The sequence below is a fragment of the Pelodiscus sinensis genome, chromosome 5 (assembly GCF_052426305.1).
Source record: "Pelodiscus sinensis isolate ZL-2025 chromosome 5, ASM5242630v1, whole genome shotgun sequence".
NCBI lineage: Eukaryota > Metazoa > Chordata > Testudines > Trionychidae > Pelodiscus > Pelodiscus sinensis.
Window position 1 is genome coordinate 92,015,678 of NC_143056.1, and position 19,164 is coordinate 92,034,841.

The following is a 19,164-nucleotide window of genomic DNA, read 5'->3' on the forward strand; positions in this document are numbered from 1 at the left end:
TAGAATTCCTTACAAGTGTTAACAAATGTGAACAAGTTTGAGCCAGTGCATACACTTTCAGAAAGCCTTTTCAAAGGCTACTCAAAGACTCTAAAGTAAGCCGTCTTTGCATAAAAAGGGATTATCCTCTTGTGGATCAGAAACCGGTTAAGAGCTAGGAAACAAAGGGGATAAATCTATGATCAGTTTTCACAGCGGAAGGAAGAAATTAGCAGGATTCCCAAAGGGTCTGTCCTGGGATCAATGATGTTCAACATATTAATAAATAAATAGTCTGGAAAACAGGGTAAATAGCAAGGGGACCAAATTTGCCAACCAAAAATGTACTCGACATAGTTAAGTCCAAAACTGAGTGTGAAGGCGTCTCACAAAACTGGCTGGCTGGGCAAGAAAATGGCAGCTGAAATTCAATAAGTAAAAGTAACGCACATGGGAAAACATAACCCCAGCTATATAGAAAATGAGAGGATCTAAAATTACCACCCAAAAGAGATCTTGTCATCCTCATGGATAATTCTCTGAAAACATCTGCTCAGGGTGCATAGGTGGTCAAAAAAAGCTAATCGGACATTATCTATCACTTTCCTAATAAGACAGAAAATGCTATGCCACTAAAATTCATTGACCATTTCATGCAGTTCTGGTTGCCCCTTCCCAAAAGACATTCAAATTGCAAAATGTACATAAAAGGGACACAAATTATTAGAAGTGTGGAAGATGATCCATATGAAGAGATGTTAAAAAGACTGGGACTGTTCATCTTAGAAGAAAGACTGTTTACAGAGATACTATAGAGGTCAATGTTATGGAGAAAGCAAATAAGGACGTGAGGTTTTTTTAAAAACAAACAACAAGAATTAGGGAGGTACCCAATGAAATTAATAGACAGCATGTTTGAAAACCAAACAAAAAGCACTTCACCCCATGTACAGTCATTGCCAGGGACTGCTATGAAGGCCAAAAGTGTAAGTGGGCTTAAAAAGCAATTATATACATTCACAAAGATAGGTCCATCAGTAGCTATTAGCCCTGATGGTCAAGGATACAACCCCATTTTCTAGGTGTCCCTCAACTTCTACAAGAAGCTGGGGCTGAATGAGAGATCGTTTGAACTTGCCCTGTTCAGTTATTTCCCTCTGAAGCATCTAGCACCAGCAGTTGTCAGAAGACAGGATGCTGAACCAGATGGATCACTATTCAGACCCAGTATGGTTGTTCTTATGTGTTATACAGGAGGCGATCATAATTGTACCCTCTGGCACTGGACTCCATGGAACATTAGCAGGCTCATGTCACTGCAGTACCGCTGTAACCAGAAATTATATCGTTCAGATCCACTTCTGCTTTAGTTTCCTCAGAAAGGTATTCACAGGATGCATGACAAAACATCACAGGCTGCTCATCTTGTCCCATGCAATGAGGAGGAATTTGCAGACTCCACATTTCTGACACCAAATCTTGAATGGCTCAATTGTGAGATGTCTAAGCTCTTTGTCCATTTTCCTCTTGGATTGAAACAACTCTGCTTTATCACCCTCCCGCCCCCCCATATTTTTTGTACCACCTACGTGTTCACTAATAGCAGCTGGCAGGTAATGAAGGAGGCAGTGATGCTAGGCCTCTCTTTGGGGATATGGATTAGGGTGCAAGAAAGTTGAATTCAGCTACCAACTCTGCTGCAACCTTCTCTTCTTCCTCAGAAACAATCAGCAGGTACTGGGTAGATATTTCATACTGATCTCCGAAATGCTTTCGTCTATTGAGTTCCCTTTGAATTGCACAATCCAAGCAATGAGTCCCTAAGTGGCTGAGCTGAGAGTTCAACAGCTCTGGGTGGAAGGAATAGCTCCTTGGGAACTGTGGGCACTCCCATTCGGTGCTCCGAGTAGTCACTTCTGTTTCCCCATGCCCACTGTTACCAGGCAGTAGCATGACTAAATCCCCTGAAACGACAGTAAAAACACAGGCCTCGAGTTACTTTCCAGTATGAGGTCTATATACAGCAAGCAATGCTTGTTTAATTAAACTGTTGACACTATGTTTGGAATTCATCGATCACTGTTGATTACCATCCGGGCTCTGACCTACAGTGCTAAGAGGTTAATGATTTGTTCTTTTTAATACAGGCATTTCAAAGTATTAGCGTTGCACTGAATGGACTCTGGAGAAAGACGAAAAATTTGTATTTGCAAAAGAAAAAAAAAGGTCTGGCTTCTCGTGACGCTAATTTAGAATGAGGGCCCAACGTCTTTTGATTTTGTTGAATAGAGGTATTGCATAATTTCTTCTCTAATTAAAAAAGTGTGCTTTTAATTACAGTTGGCTCAGAGGCCTGCTGACCTATACAGTACTCATATATTAGTCTGAACACATACAAGTTTTTAGGATATTATATGCTTACTGATTAGATAACAGCAGAGGGCAAATAAAAGATTTTATGGGGAGTTTAAATAGCAGTAGATTAAAGTTCAGCAGGTTGGAAGGTTTAAGAAAAAGATTTCATCTGGTCATAGCAGATAGCAGCTATTCAGCTCTCCTGTGTGAGATATGCTGAGTCTTGACTAATATAAACATATTTTTGGTGTATGAACTTTTATACTCTTATTTTTCTTTTAACCAAATAGTCACAAATCAATTCTAAATTGCTTCTATCGCTTTCCAGACTTGTTCTCCTTTCTCTGGTGATGGGCCTTCCAAGGTACTCCATTCGCCACTGGGCCAGGGATGACTCCTTGTCACTGGGAATTAGCTGGCAAGGCCTACACCCCCTTCTGCTGGCAAGGCCTACACCCCATTCCTCCTCTTCGGTGTGCAGCTCTTCTCACTTCAGGATCTGCAGCATCCTCTCCATCACTCAGCCATCTAGCCAGATCGTTCAGTGTTCTCCCCTTCCAGGGTAGCAAAGTCACTTCTCCCTATCAGTCCCAGACAGTTTTTCCTCTGACTGTCCAATAATACCACACTTTCAGGGGCTGGTAGAGGAACTTGTATCCCAACTCTTCTTCAGGCAGAGCTGCCAGAAGAATTGGGCAAGGTGAAGAGGTGCCAGCTCTGGGCTTCTGCCTGAGGCCCAGCCTCCTCTGGAAAAGGTGCGTCTGTAGCTAGCCTACCCCAGCCGGCCCTTCAGTGTTGCACAGCACACGACACCTGCAGTAGCAGTGGCTGGGAATCCTGGGCCCTTGAACAATGTTAGGCCCCAGGGCAACTGCCTCTTTCTTCCCTCCATCCATCAGCAGCTCTGTCTCTAGAAGTTGTAGTCTCTCAACCCTCAGATTAGTTCTGGGCTTTCCTCTCTCAACTCCCTCTGGGAATTGCTTCCTACCCTGTGGTTCCCCTTCTGCCTGGATGCATCAGCTCCAAATCCTTCCTCCCAAAGAGGGACTGTTGCTTGCTTTCCTGCAGCCTTCACCAGGAGCCCCTTTCTGTAGCCAGCTACTTTGCTTTATACTGACCCCACTCATTCCTGCATAGCAGAACCTGCTTCCCATTAGTTTCCTGCTCCAGGGGCATCTGTGGAGTTAATTCACTTACTTGCCAACTTAACACATCAGTTCTGTGTGAGGCAGACATCTTATCACAAAGGGCTTACGCATGGGAAATATGGATACAACAGATATAGACTGAATATTCTACATTTCATGATGGTGACATAACTTAAGTCAATTATACAGTGGAATAGAATACATGTCATCTCATCGGGCATGCCTTGCCAACAGCAAAGTCCATTTGGTTTTTCCTGTTGCTGTGTCTACTACAGAGACGGCGGGGGAGGGGAGAGAAGTGGGGAGGCAACACAAAAAGCTAGTGCATGTGTAAACACCAAGAACACTTTGGCTTAGGTCCTCAATGGTATTTTGGCACCTTTTATCCATACAAGCCATGTCTCGGTTCTCATTGTTATTAATTTGGAGTGTGCATGTTTATAGAAGCAGAGTTAATTAGCATGCTGCTGAGAAAACCTTTTCTTGTACCGATACCACTTTGATAAAGCCCAGGGCAATTAAAAATAAGATGGTTTTTAAGTGGCTCTTTTTAAAGCTAGGTTTTTTCTTCAAAAAAAAAAAAAAAAGGGGGGGGGGGAGAAACAGATTTATTTTTAAACACATCTGACTTTTTAAAATATATCAAGCTGCTTTAAAATATATTCTGGCTTTTGTTTTGCACAATTCCTTCTAGCCTTAATAACCTATTAGCCATTGTGCGCCTCTCATGCCTCAGAAGGAACTAGAAGGAATAGTTGGAATCATTCTGGGGTACACATTTTCTTTATAATTTCCTGGCACTGGCTGCATTACAAAAAAAAAAAAAAAAAAAAAAAAAAACCACCACACACACACACACACACACACACACACCACACACACAGACACACGACAAGAAAACTCTCTGAAAACCTTAACCTTAAGGAATAGATGCAGATGTTAGAACATAGTGTTGATTTGTGGGAGCTCTCTGCCTGTGATATAATTTTCCTTGACTCTTTATGTATATTCTAATAAAATTAATGCTGGAGCAGGTTATTGTATGGAACATCAATTTCTGAAACCCTCTTCATATGCTTGGTTGCTTACTGTGACAGAAAGGTTGCAGGCTGAAAAACAGTTCTGAAAGCATTTGGAACATGGATGGGGTTCGTTTGAATATCAGTCTCTAGCCTTTTCTGAGTATTGCCTTTGGGCATCTTAGTGATGTTTATGTAAAAAAAAAAAGAAATGCCTGGGGTCCTAACTGAAATCCTAGGTCCTCTAATGACATTCAATTAATAACTGGGAGACACCATACAATTTGTAAAAATCATTTCTCTGAGTTGTTTCCGGTAATAAGGGTTATTAGGTACATAATACAAAGTAGGCAGGAAGCTGCATATTATTAAACACAGGAAAAACTCATAGTGATAGAAATGTAGCCGTGTTAGTCTGGTGTAGCTGAGACAAAAACAGGACTATGTAGCACTTTAAAGACTAACAAGATGGTTTATTAGGTGATGAGCTTTCATGGGCCAGACCCACTTCCTCAGATCAAATAGTGGAAGAAAATGGTCACAACCACATATACCAAAGGATACAATTAAAAAAAATGAACACATATGGAAAGGACAAATCAAATTTCAGAACAGAAGGAGGATGGGGAGGGGGGGAGGCAAATGTCTGAGTTAATGATATTAGAGGTGATAATTGGGGAAGCTATCTTTGTAATGGGTAAGAATTAGCATCTTTATTCAAACTTAGGTGTAAAGTGTCAAATTTAATATAGTGGTAAGTGAAAAGTGGAGTAGCATCCAACAATCTCTGGATATCTGCTTGCTCGGTCTCTTTGCTATGGTGTTTTTCTTTTTTAAGACTTAGCTCCATTTAGTAACTAATGTAACACACCAATGTGCATTTTCTAATTACCCAACCCTTAAAAAATTGAAAGAACAATATATATTTCTTCCTTCCCAGCCTGATGGAAGAATAGCTTGACTAGCAGGCACTTGGAGCCTTTTTATGTTTGTATGTTCAAGAGAAATGTGGTGTGTTTCTATGTATGTGGACATTTATTTGCCTTGTGTATTTATTTATGAACTATATTGAAGGAAATTTAAACTTCAGAAATTAGATTCATTTATTTATTTTAAGTTCTGAATGCAGCAAGGCCCAGGGTCATGAACATGTTTCAAGAGTTTGATAAGGTAGGATCAGCTTCTCGACATGTTGTCTCCAATTAGTACAATTTGTTTTTACCTAAAGCAGCATATGGTCACACGTGTAGATACTGACTATGGGTCTGTCTCCCAGAGCCTCTTGGGCTATGTCTAGACTGGCATGATTTTCCGCAAATGCTTTTTGCGGAAAATTTTCCGTTAAAAGCATTTGCGGAAAATCATGCCAGTCTAGACATAGCCCAAGAGGCTGTGGGAGACAGACCCATAGTCTCCTATAGACAACCACCTAACCTCAAGATGATTCTTACCAACAACCACAGGACATACCACACTAATACCAACCCTGGTACCTTCCCTTGCAACAAACCCCATTGCCAGCTTTGTCCACATATTCATTCTGATGATACCATTATTGGATCTAACCAAGTGAGTTATATGATCAAGAACACACATTCCTGCTCATCCAGAGATATAATTTATGCTATCATGTGTCGAAAGTGTCCATCTGCTACGTACATTGGACAAACGTCTCAGACACTTCGCCAAAGAATCAATGCCCACAAAACAGATATTAGACAGGATCACAAAGAAAAAACAGTTTGCCATTTCAGCCAGAAAGGACATTGTCTCAACGACTTGACTACCTGCATCCTGCTTCAAAGACCTTTTCACACCACACTTGAAAGAGAATCCTCTGAACTGTCATTCGTGCTTAAATTTGACACTTTACACCTAAGCTTAAACAAAGACATTGATTATCTTACCCATTACAAAGATAGCTTCCCCAATTATCACCTCTAATATCATTAACTCACAGACATTTGCCTCCCCCCCTCCCCATCCTCCTTCTGTTCTGAAATTTGATTTGTCCTTTCCATATGTGTTCATTTTTTTAATTGTATCCTTTTGTATATACGGTTGTGACAATTTTCTTCCACTATTTGATCTGAGGAAGTGGGTCTGGCCCATGAAAGCTCATCACCTAATAAACCATCATGTTAGTCTTTAAAGTGCTACATAGTCCTGCTTTTTTTTTTTCCCAGAAAAACTCATAAGTGATTCTTAAGCGGTGAAAAATATTTCCAGTATTATTTTAAAAATAGGTTTTCAGTATATCCAAGGTAAAGCATTTCAGATTGTAAACAAATACAAATTCTGCAGAAAGGTAAGAAAGTCTCCAGTCCTCGAGTATAATCATTGACAAGTGACACTAGAAAACTGTGGGCTGCCTATTTGTAATCCGTTTCTACTGTACCCACTCCTTTGAGAGTTGTGGCATTGCTTAGGCATTCAGGTAATTCATCTGACTGATCACCTATCTGAATAGTCCTACACAATTATTGCTCATCCCCACATGGCCCATGAAAGCTACATGGCTCCAGCAGGAGATGAGACTGATAAGAATTCTTCTTCTTCCTTTGTAATAACACATTTTACCTTGTAAGAAGGAACTGGGAGGAGGACACAGTCTTCCATCTATCCCCAATTGCTGTGAGTTGAGATATGTTCAGCCTCCTCTCAAATTTCCATGGTTGAGTTGAATTGCCAGCCATGTAGATAGCTTCAGGCCACACTGCTACCTTAAGTATTTTCTCAGCCAAAGAAGAATCTATAATCCCAAAGGAAAAAATCAGGGAGAAACCACTCCTACACAGCACTTATTCTGACTTTACCTCTAGAAATAGAATTGTATGTGAAGGAGGGAGGGGAAAATGTTACAGGGTTTAACTCCAGGAAGGTGGGCAGTCGTATAATTCAGCCAAATCACAGAAGGAGGGGGGCTTCAATTGGCTGGACCATGAAGCTACCCTGGGCTCCACAACATGGAAAGAGTGGGCTGAATAATATCTGAAGATACATTAATCTCTCACCCCCATTTGGTGACGGTCCCTATGCCACTTTTCTAATAGAGAGCACTTGTTAAGGATTTTTTTAAAGCTATTCCATTATCTCTCACCCCCATTTGGTGACGGTCCCTATGCCACTTTTCTAATACAAAGCACTTGTTAAGGATTTTTTTAAAGCTATTCCATTATCTATAATTCACTTTTAAAATTATATAGGATATGATACTGTACATCTTAAAATATGATATGGTAGTGATTATTGTAATTCATGCTTTCGTAAACATACAGATTAGATCTGGTCACAACTAAAATACCCATTGTCCAGAGGTGCTCCTACAATATCTGTGGATTACCAAATATGCATGATTTGTGATGAAGTCAGAGGTAGGTATTGTGTACCTGAACTAATTACCTCAGAAGGGCTGCCTGAGGCTGGATCAAGCCTGATTTGATTAACATTTTATGTCAGTGCTAGCAAATGCTGAAGAACTGAAAAACAGCAGCAGAGATGAAAGGAAAGCATCCAAGAGAAAATGTTTCCTACCTGCCCTTTGGACTCTCTAATGAATCCCCTTTCCAATACATTTTATTTGAAACAGCTGGCTTACAGCATGTTCAGGAAATGGAGCTGTAATGACATTTATAACTGGACATATCAGACAAACAGACTTGAGTTTCTACCTTAGCTAGCTAATCACGCAGCTGCCAGTCATGTCATGGGCATATCTTTAACTTCTTCCAGATCCTCGTGCGGATGAATGGAGTAGTTTGCAGTCGTAACCCAGATCCTTCCAGACTGAGTAAGGAATGGGAGTTTTGACAAAGTAAGGAGTGAAACTGTAACATCATAACCTGTTTGTACTGCAGTTGTAGAAAGTTTAATGAACACTATTAGAATGTCAATTTCTTAGCTGGTGTCTATCCCTATAATTTTGTTGACATTGACTGAGCTTCTTGTAGATGTACCAGCTGAGGATGTAGCACTAAACTTTCCCTGATGTTGCTATGCATCAGAATTTCATGGATAGAAACCTGGTGCTTCTTTTCCTAAAAATGGTCATGCAAAGTGTAGAGTCCTTAGTGAATTAGAATCCTACTTTTCACAAGACTAGCTAAGATACTTTGTGTAGCTGATGAAAGCAAACTTGACTTTCCATGTGCAACAAAAGACTTGAGGCATACAAACTGATTATTAATTAATTTATATTTAAAAAATAAAATAAAATGTCAAGGCTTTCTATGATTTGGTTCTAATTTAACATTTCTTTTTCTTAGTTTATTTGCTTAGAAACTTTGCAGGAAGTCAGTGATTGAATTTATGTATATCTGATCTAGTCAAAGTCATTCTTCATTTTGGATGTTCAGACTTAATTGGATTTAACAATCAGATTTAAAAAGTGACTTCTGAGGGAAAAATACCCCCAAGCATGAAGAAATTGCTAATTTTTTAAAAAAAGGCAATCCCCATCCTTTCACTTAAATGGCAGTGGAGATTTCTAACTTTATTATATGAAAAAGGAATATATAGATAGAAGTGAAATACACACATCAGCTATATTTAAAAATAAAAAGGGATATATTTCCCCCTTTCCCCAAATCAGGTACATGTCATAATACAATTCCTGGCAGAAGAGGAATCAGTGGGGCTCCATATAGGGCCAGTTGGAGAGGATACAGTCACTGGATGAGAGCCAAAAGTTGAAAACTGAAATTTAGATCACGATTTAGAACTGGATTCACACTTCTTCAAAGGTCAGGCAAAGTCAGGGCTGGCTCCCAATTTGGGCCCGTCTTTGTCTACAAACAGAATGATGTGAATACAGTGCTGCTAATTTCTGACCCATAATGATATTGTAAAAAGTCCTGATTAGACTCCAGACTAGCCACATTGTAAAATATCACACACCAATAGTTTACACCTTATATTTAATGCTTTTCAAATTTGGTTAAAAAAAGGGTTCAGTACACAAGGTCAAATATCTTTTCATGGAAATAGTCCTCAAAATACGGTAGAAGGAAAAAACTCTCTGCCTCCACCCCAACAGATCTTTTGTTGGCAAACTCCAGAAACAGTTTTTGCAGACCAAGTACTGGAAAGTCCTCCAAGCATCAGAACCACAAACTTTCAGGGTACAAAACATTTGTACTCCCCAGCTACAGGCTGGAGGAAAAGGAGATATCTTCAAATCTAGGGCAAAGTATTACTCTCTTCACCTGAGCAGTTCTAAATCTCTATTTCACAGCTTCCTAGATGAGGGTGGTTTTGTGTTTCTAAATCACACCCTTGGACAAAGCAGGGCTTTCAACAGGTCAGTTATCTATGGCTTTATTTTGCTTTCATGGCCTGGAAGGCTGTGGATATTATATGCAAGATCAGGTCTTCCTATCTGTATATAAGGTAAGATGAATTTACAGCTAGTGAAGAATGAGGCAGCGAGATTTATAGCTAGATAACCCAAGAACTACAATGATACAAGGTTGGGGAATTAAAAACATTTCCCAACAAAATGCATGTGCTTGAGGGGCTTTGGCAATGAGTACAACTACAAAGATAAGAGGAGACTGGAAGAATAACAGCTACTGACTCTGAGTGTCTATGATCATTTTTTCCCATCAATTATTCAGATAAGAAAGATCTACATTAAAATTAATCATTAAATTCTGAATTGCCTCTTTACATCAATAATGAAACAGCTGCACCAAATACAAACAGACAAAGACCAGGAGTAAGAAATCATTCTATAACACAAAAGAGGGAAGTAATATGTTAATGAAACACTATAAGGCTAATTACTATTTTACAATGGCAGGCTCTTGTCAGTGACCTAGAATAGGGAGCTTTATATTCTGAACATGAAACTTTCTGCTCAATCTGTGGCATTTGAAATTGGAACATGGAACATTAAAAGTAGTGGATTCAGTTAGGTTTCTACTACATGAATTTTTAGAGTAACAAAGCAACAAGTGGCAGTTGCATGGTTTTCTTACTCCTGTTATGGAAAGTAAGCATTGCCCTCTATCCATGTCTCCTTCCTAAGTGGAAAACATTTGTCCTTATTAAATTTCATCCTATTTACTTCAGACTATTTCTCCAGTTTGTCCAAATCTTGAATTTTGACCCTATCCTCCAAAGCACTTGCAACCCCTTCTAGCTTGGTATAATCTAAAAACTTAATCAGTGTACTCTCTATGCCATCATCTAAATCGCTGAAGATATTGAACAGAACCGATCCCAAAACAGACCCCCTGCAAAACCCCACTTGTTAGGCCCTTCCAGGATGACTGTATCCATTAATAACTCCTCTCTGAGAATGGAAAAACTTAAACAACAAATAATCTTACAGCACCGTAGGGACTAACAAAATGTGTAGATGTATCATAAGCTTCCGTGGGTACCACCCACTTCTTCAGATGAATGGAGTTATTTTTCACAAGAAACTCTTTAGATATGTCTAGATTGTGGGGGTTTTCTGGGATATCAAAAATACCCCAGAAAAACTCCACCAAATCCAGGGAACACATTTGCTCTTCCGCTTTTTCTGTGGAAGAGCAAATGCACTCTTTCAGGGAGCCCTGTATACCTTGTTCTACGAGGAATAAGGGCTCTTCAAAAAAAAAAAAAAAAAAAAAAAACCACTCACCCCATTTAGCCCATCTAGATGAGGCCAAACAGTGGAAAAGCCTTTTCCAGAAAAGCAATTTGTGTAGCTTTTCCAAAAAAAAAAAAAAAAAAAAAAAAAAAAAAAGCTAAAGTATAGACTTAGCCTCTGAGAATGATTGTCCAGCCATTTATGTACCCACCTTATAGTAGCTCCATCTAGGTTATATTTCCCTAGTTTATTGATAAGAAGATCATATGAGACCATGTAAGATCTCCTGGTTAAGCCAAGGTGGTCTCTTGCCATACATTGTCTTTCCTATGCAGTGGAATAGTTTGTTCTGGGGCCTTAATAATGTCCTCTTGAAAAACTGCCAACTCTCTTCAGCTGTTTTTCCTCTTAGGATACGTCTAGACTACATGCCTCTGTCGTCAGAGGCATGTAGATTAGGCTACCAGACATAGGGAAATGAAGCGGCGATTTAAATAATCGCCGCTTCATTTAAATTTACATGGCTGCCGCGCTGAGCCAACAAACAGCTGATCAGCTGTTTGTCAGCTCAGCGCGATAGTCTGGACGCGCGGGTGTCGACATCAAAGGTATTTGTCGGCTCAGCGCGGCAGCCATATAAATTTAAATGAAGCGGCAATTATTTAAATCGCCGCTTCATTTTCCTATGTCTGGTAGCCTAATCTACATGCCTCTGGCGACAGTGTGTCTAGACTACCGAATTTTGTCGACAAAAGTGTACTTTTGTCGACAAAACTATACCAGCGTCTACACTACTGCTGAGTTCTGTCGACATAACTCAGCAGTTTTGTCGACACTGGTAAACCTCATTTTACGAGGCATAATGCCTTTGTCGACAGAGTTCTGTCGACAAAAAGGATAGTCTGGACGCAGGGGTTCCTTTTGTCGACAGAAGGAGACCTCCAGGGAAGCCCCCTGCTGGAGAGTCCTTCTTTAGGAAAAACCTCTTCTTGGTCCTGTCTGTAGCCATGTTTTAAAGGCACAGACATCCCTGGCAGGCATTGTGGCAGGAAGCTGGCCACAGAGAGATCCTGTCAGCCCAGAGCTCTCCCAGCATAACCTGCACATGGCCATGTGTGCAGCTCCATGGACCTCCCCAAGGACCTTCGAGGGAGCCATCTTGGGTGCCCTCTGCTGAAAAAAAAAAAAAAAAAAAAAAAGAGAGCCCCAGCTTGGTGAGGGACAGAGGTCCTGACACTGTTAGAACTGTGGGGGGAGGAGAAAGCAGTCCAGTCCCTGAACACCCGGCGCAGGCAAACATCTATGGCCGCATGGCTCAGGGGCTGGCTGATAAAGGGCACCATCCCAGGACACTCCAGCAAGTCCGGGGAAAAGTAAAAGAACTTCGCCAGCGGTACATGAAGGCCCGAGAGCAGAGCTCGGCTTCCGGTGCAGCCCCAGTGCACTGCACCTATTATGAGGAACTGGACCGCATCCTGGGAGGCCAGGAACCAATGTCTGCATCAGTGCTTGTGCAGACAGGCTTGCACACACCGGTGCAGCATAGCCGGCAGGAGGTCCCCAGGGAAGATGTCGAGGAGGCGGCGGCAGCGGCGGCACAGGAGCAGACGAAGGACACCCTGACCCTGAGTCTGCAGCCTGTCCCAGAGACAGAGGAAGCCTCGCAGGCACCATCTGACGCTGAAGAAGGAACATCAGGTGAGTGCAGGCAGGGTCACAGACACAGAACAGGGGAGGTAGGAGCAGAGAGGATGCAGAGCAGTGTTCACATCTTGGTCCTCCCTCCTGGACAGCTTGCCTCTCTCTGTGCATGTACAAGCAGGCGGGCAGGTGGTGGGTATGTGGGTGGGGGGTATGGGAGACCCAAGGTGCAGCAGGCCCCTGTCCTACTGTGGCTGCACACTTATCTGGCCTGGACAGCCACAGTGGAGGGCGGGAGGATCTAGGGGGTGGAGGTGGACATTGTCCTAGCCACAACGGGTCCCCTGTGCAGCCGAGGCAGCTGGCAAGGCCATACATGGCCTACCAGTGACAACATTCCCATCCCTTGTTGTATGGACTTGTGTGTGAATTGCTAACACTGATCGGTTCTCCCTCTTCTTCTCCACAGCCGGACCTTCTGCTGCTGTCCGCCGCGCAACCCCTGTGCCACCACCCACCCAGTCCCACAGCACCCGCCGGCATTGGAGGACCTACAATGACTTCCTAAAGTGTCATGTGGAGGCCATGGAGAAAATGGAGAGGACCATGGCCAACATGCAAGAGACCATGGCTGAAAGAGTGAGGGAGGAGGCTCGGTGGCATACTCCCCTGCTGCAGGACTTCCTCCCAGAGTGGAGCAGTATGTGTGCCACCATCCGGGAGTCCCTGGCTGTGCCAGGTCCTCTCCCCCTGGGGACTCCTCCTGCCCATCCAGCTCCAGCCCCCTCTGACCCCCCTTCTTCTCCCTCCGCCCCTGCCACGCCTTCCTCTCCCTCAGCCCCTGCCACCCCTCCAGCCCTGCCCCTCTCCCCTACTGTTAGGGCAGAGTCATTGTCAGCCCCCACTCGAGCCCGAGGATGGCTGGGTCCATGGACCAGGGGTGGCAAAGCCCAGGCGAGGCCGCCATTACCCTTACAGTGTCTGCCCTCCCTCCCTCACTCCATGTTGGAAATCCCCCCACTACCTCAATTATAAACACGTTATTAGTTAAAAAATAACTTTATTTTTCACTATTGTTGAACAATTCTATTTTGTATAACAGATCTAGTTTCTTACGTTACTCCTTTATAAACATATTTTTGAAGTTTAACATGGCGTGTGCACCTTAACTGTTCAGAGGCTGATGATTGTGGGAGGGAAGGTTTTGGGATGGGGGGGGGGGGAAGGCCCACAGACCCCATTGGGGATACCTTGGGGAGTCATAGGGCTCCAGCTGAGAAGTGCTCACGCAGAGCCTCCCGTATGCGAACCCCCGCCTGATGGGCTTGGCGAACGGCAGCTGTCCGAGGCTGCGCAAACCGCCTGCCCTCCACTTCAGCCATTGGCCCCCAACCTGGGAGGAAGGCCTCCCCTTTGCTCTCCACCAGATTGTGGAGGATGCAACATGCTGCCACCATCTCTGGGATATTGTGTTCCCCCATGTCAAGGCGAGTTAGCAGACACCTAAAACTTCCCTTCAACCAGCCAAATCCGCATTCTACCTGTAAACGGGCGCATGTCAGGTGCGCATTAAACACTTCCTTGCTCGGGGTCAGATGCCCTGTGTAGGCTTCATAAGCCAGGGCATTAGGGGGTATGCCGCATCGGCCACAATGCAGACCGGCATCTCTACGTCCCCAATAGCAGAGGTTCATTGGGGGAAGAAGGTTCCTGTCTGCAGCCTTTCGTACAGATGTGAATTGCGGAAGATCCGAGCATCATGTGCCCGGCCTGACCACCCCACACACAGGTCCGTAAATAGTCCAGGGTGGTCAACCAGGGCCTGCAGCACAATGGAAAAGTACCCTTTCCTGTTGATATACCGGGCGGCTCGATGGGGTGGTGCACGGATGGGAATGTGCGTTCCATCGAGCGCTCCTCCGCAGTTTGGGAATCCCAGCCCTGCAAAACCAGCCATGATTGTGTCTAGGTCTCCGAGGCGGACAATCCGATTCAGCAGCTCTGAGTTGATGGCCCTCACCACTTGCAAAAATAGACACATACAAACACACACAGATTATGAAGTAAGAGGGGTTGCCTAAGTCCTTTGGCGACCCCCCCCCCCTCCAGTGATTGCTCCCAGTAGTATGATGGTGTAAGGCACAGGAGCCCTCCACCACCTCCCCTCCATTGCCCCCCACCCACCCTTTTTTGGTTACAGTCCCCTTACGGACTGCCCTCCCCCCATCCCCAAGGGACTTACCTCCATCAACACAGCACCAACAGTTGATCTCCCCACACCAAACTGGTGTCCCACTGACCGGTAGCTATCAGGAGTGGCCAGCTTCCAGAGGGCAATAGCTACCCTCTTCTCCAGCGGGATGGCAGGGCACAGGTGGGTGTCCTGTCATTGCAGGGTGGGGGCAAGAAAGTTGCAAAGCTCCAGGAAGGTGGACTTCTGCATCCTAAAGTTTTGGAGCCAAGCCTGATCATCCCACTGCTCCATTACGAGCCGGTCCCACCAGTCTGTACTTGTTTCTCTCCTCCAACATCACCTGTCCGGGAAAAAGTTCGGAGGCAGGAACAGTGCTGCTGCATCCTGAAGGAGCGGCTCCAGTCTGGGCTCAGGTTCCGGACCAGGCATTAACAGCATGATAGTCTCATGCAGTTGCAGCAGCATTTGAAGCACCGTGGAGTGGGGCCAGCGCCTGGCCAGGGGAAGCTCTCGCTCCATGGTAAACAAAGGTTTGAAAAAACCTTCCAAAAAAAACCCACACTGCTGTGATGTGCCAGGAAGCAGGGCACTCCACACAGGCACTGCAGAACCTTTGCTATCCCTCTAGGCAGCTGCAGCAGCAGAGCAAGGGCTAGTCGGGGGGGGGGGGGGGGAGGTGCCCCTTTTAGCATGCGTCTCTGCAAAGTGCAGGCAGCAGCACCAGGAAGTACATGCTGCCCCTGTGACCTGGCAAAGCAGTTCCGGGTACTTTCTTCTGTCGACAGAGCGTCCTGCAGTCTGGACGCTCTCTGTGGACAAAGCAAAAAGTTTTGTCTATAGTTTTGTCTATTGCTTCTGTAGACAAAGCGCGTCTAGACTACTGAAGTTGTCGACAGAGTCTGTCGACAAAACTTCTGTCGACAAAACCCTGTAGTCTAGACGTACCTTTAGTCTTGCTTCCCATGGGACCTTACCCACAAACTGAGTTTACTAAAATCTGCCTTCCTGAAATCCATTGTCTCTATTTTGCTGTCCTTCTTTCTACCATTCCTTGGAATCATGAACGCTATGATTTCATGGTCACTTTCACCCAAGCTGCCTTCCACATTCAAATTTCAAATACACATACGGGGGACATAGGTAGATTTGCCTAAAGGATCTAGAACATGCAGAAAATGAAGATGGACTTAAATGCACAAGTTATATTAAGACTTTTTATAAGATCCATATAACTCTCTTTTCCCATTTTTTGGCTGAAATTCAAAAATTAGAGGAAAAATTTCCAACCTTAAAAGGTTTTTGACTGGCTCTGTTATTACAAGTTGACATTGTCCCTTTAAAACAAATTTTCTTTTACCAGTGTGACACATTCCAAACTCACTGTTGCCAAATCTTACACTTTCACCGCATGTCTCAATGTTTAGAATGCTCCTTTAAGCACGAGCTACGGTAATCATGAGAATTGAAGATTTTATTACTGAGTAAAAAAGTTTCTACTGCTGACAGTGGCAGAGAAAAGCTTTAAAATGCAAAGACAGGCCACCCTAACACGCATCACCACCCATAGAGAAATAAGAGGAACCTAACATTTATTATTTAAAACAATTCATGATTTTCAGAGTGAATATCTTGATTCCTTAACACTGGCCAAAGAAAAAACAGAACCACTCTCTCATGCATAGTAGTGAATTCCAAAAACAAGACTGACCCTAATCTATATTTTTCAAAATACAACCCAGTGAATCTTTACAGGAATCTTTTATACAACCTCATGGGTCTCACAGCGTCCTCCATTTGAAAATCATAGGATACTAGGACTGGAAGGGACCTCGAGAGGTCATAGAGTCCAGTCGCCTGCCCTCATAGCAAGACCCAGTACAGTCTAGACCATCCATGATCGACATTTATCTAACCTACTTTTAAATATCTCCAGAGATGGAGATTCCACAATCACCCTAGGCAATTTATTCCAGTGTTTAACCACCATGACAATTAGGAACTTTTTTCAAATGTCCAACCTAAACCTCCCTTGCTGCAGTTTAAGCCCATTTCTTCTTGTTCTATCCTCAGAGACCAGGAAGGACAATTTTTCTCCCTCCTCCTTATGACAGGAGGCTCAGATACCTCTTCTATCAGCTCCTTGAGTATTCTAGGATGCATTTTAAATGGAAGATGCTACAATGTTAAGTACTGTATTTTAGTGAATATACCCTGTACCCAAACATAACCCGCACCTGAATATACCCCATGGGTTTTTGCTTTTTCAGTAAAAAAAAAAAAAAAAAAAAAAAAAAAAAAAGTCTTGTATACCCCGTGCACGAGTACACAAGACTGTGCTGGGGGTATATTTAGGGTGCAGTGGTATATTTATGGTGCGGGGGGTTAGGCTCCCAGCCCGCGACCAAACAACGCGGGAAAACTTACAAGGGGCGCAGCAGCTGGGAACGCTCCAGAGCCGGAGCGGAGGCATCCCCAGCAGAGGCGCAAGGCTCTCAGCCTGGGCTGACAAAGGGAAGGAACCCCGAGCAAATTGCGGGCACAGGGCTCTGCGGCCAGCAGCAGCGGCGGGAGTCTGCAGGCAGCCACAGCTCACAGGAGTGGGGCCAGGGCATGGTGCTTGTTGCTCCTGCGTGATCCAGTCGGGAGCCCTTCCCTGCCTGCAGCACTGCTGCTGCTCGCCGGACCTGCTGCGTGCTCACTTGTTGCTCCCGGGCCAGCGCCTGCCCCGCCACCCCAAACCATGCCCCAGCCCAGGAGCAACAAGCGGGATGCAGCTATAAGTTGGCAAGTTTCCCCTTGTACGTTTCCCCACATTGTTCGGTCCGGGCTGGGAGCCTAACCCCAGCCTGGCAATGGTAGTGAAAAGGGGGGGGGAAGAAGAGATCCTCTTCCATCCAGTAAAATAACCCCTATGTACTCTGCACATGAGTATAGCCCGCAACAGGGGTTCGGAGTTTGTAAAAACGAATATAACCCATGGGTTATATTTGTTAAAAGACGGTAGTTTTAATATTGACAAAGTAACCTACAGAATGTGCACAATACAGGAAATATCCAACGTTAAGGCAAGCGTTAGCCAAGGATAAAAGCACATTGATATATTGTGCTAAGTTCTATTTTAAACTTGAAGTAAACCTACTACAGAATATAGGGCCAGTTCTCCAGGGGCAACATATGGTGCACTGCCGCAAAACCTGCCTTAACCACCCAGGGTGGATCACCCCAAGTGCAGAGGTATCCTAAAGAAGTTTACAGGAAATGTAGCATTTAATAGGCTACACGTCCCTTTGCTGCCAGCTTAGGAGGGAAAGCAAGAGCTTAGGAGGGAAAGCAAGGCACATTAGAGAGAAGGCAACACAGATTGCCCCGTACTACAGGAAAGGCTTGAAAATCCTTTTCTCCCCTCCAAGACAGTTCAGGCTATTCTGATGGCTGTTACAGGCCAATTTAAGCTGTCAAGCTGCTCTAACAAACAGTGTAAGAAGGAATAAGTAATCAGGGCAGTCCCTGGGAGATCTTTATTCTGTACACCACTTCCTGAGTTGTACCAAAGGATCTGCCCCCTTGTTTTGATGCTGATCTCATTTTGGTAATCAGTTTCTCCTGTCACAGAGCCTGCTTATTACTCCAGAATATTTTTTCTACCTACACTGAAGCAAACAAATACAAGAACCAAAATCAATTGCACTTAATTTCTGAAGAGAAGTGTATTTAGTTTGCAACCTGCACATCCATGATTAATGTTAAAGATCTATTTTCCATCATTTTATTCTGAAAAATAACCTTTGCATCTACTACTGTCTTTGCTAGTAGTTTAGCCCCCGCACTTTCCTTGCTGAACAATTTTTGGGGCTAAATTCTGGGAATTCTCAACCCATTGTATTGTGGAGTGGGAAAAGAGAATTTCTATGTCTAGAGGCTATGGTGCTTGGCACCACATACTTGCCATAAACTGACAGACAGCATGGGTATGTCTGCATAGCAAAGAAACACCCATGACTGGCCAGTGCCAGCCAACTCAGGCTCATACGGCTTTGGCTCAAGGAATTGTTTTATTGTGTAGACTTCCAGGCTTGGGAGAGCGCAGAAGCTCTAAGACCTTCTGACTCTACAGAGCCATAAAGCACAGGCTACTGCCCGATCCTGGAAGTCTACACAATGAAATAACCTTTGAGATAAACCAGCCTAAGTCAGCTGACATGGGCCAGCCATGGGTGTCTAGTTGCTGTATGGATGTACCCCTTAAGG

At 43.9% G+C, this 19,164-nt stretch overlaps 1 long non-coding RNA gene across 1 annotated transcript in view; it reads right to left on the reverse strand.

Moving 5' to 3' along the window:
* Nucleotides 1-841: 841 nt before the first annotated feature.
* LOC142829002 (uncharacterized) overlaps nucleotides 842-19,164 on the reverse strand; it is a 41,726-nt gene continuing 23,403 nt past the window's right edge. Inside the window, exons 2-3 of the long non-coding RNA XR_012903216.2 lie at nucleotides 7,082-7,253; nucleotides 842-1,943 (exon numbers count right to left, since the gene is read on the reverse strand). This is a non-coding gene — a long non-coding RNA (uncharacterized LOC142829002). The remainder of the gene's footprint in view (nucleotides 1,944-7,081; nucleotides 7,254-19,164) is intronic.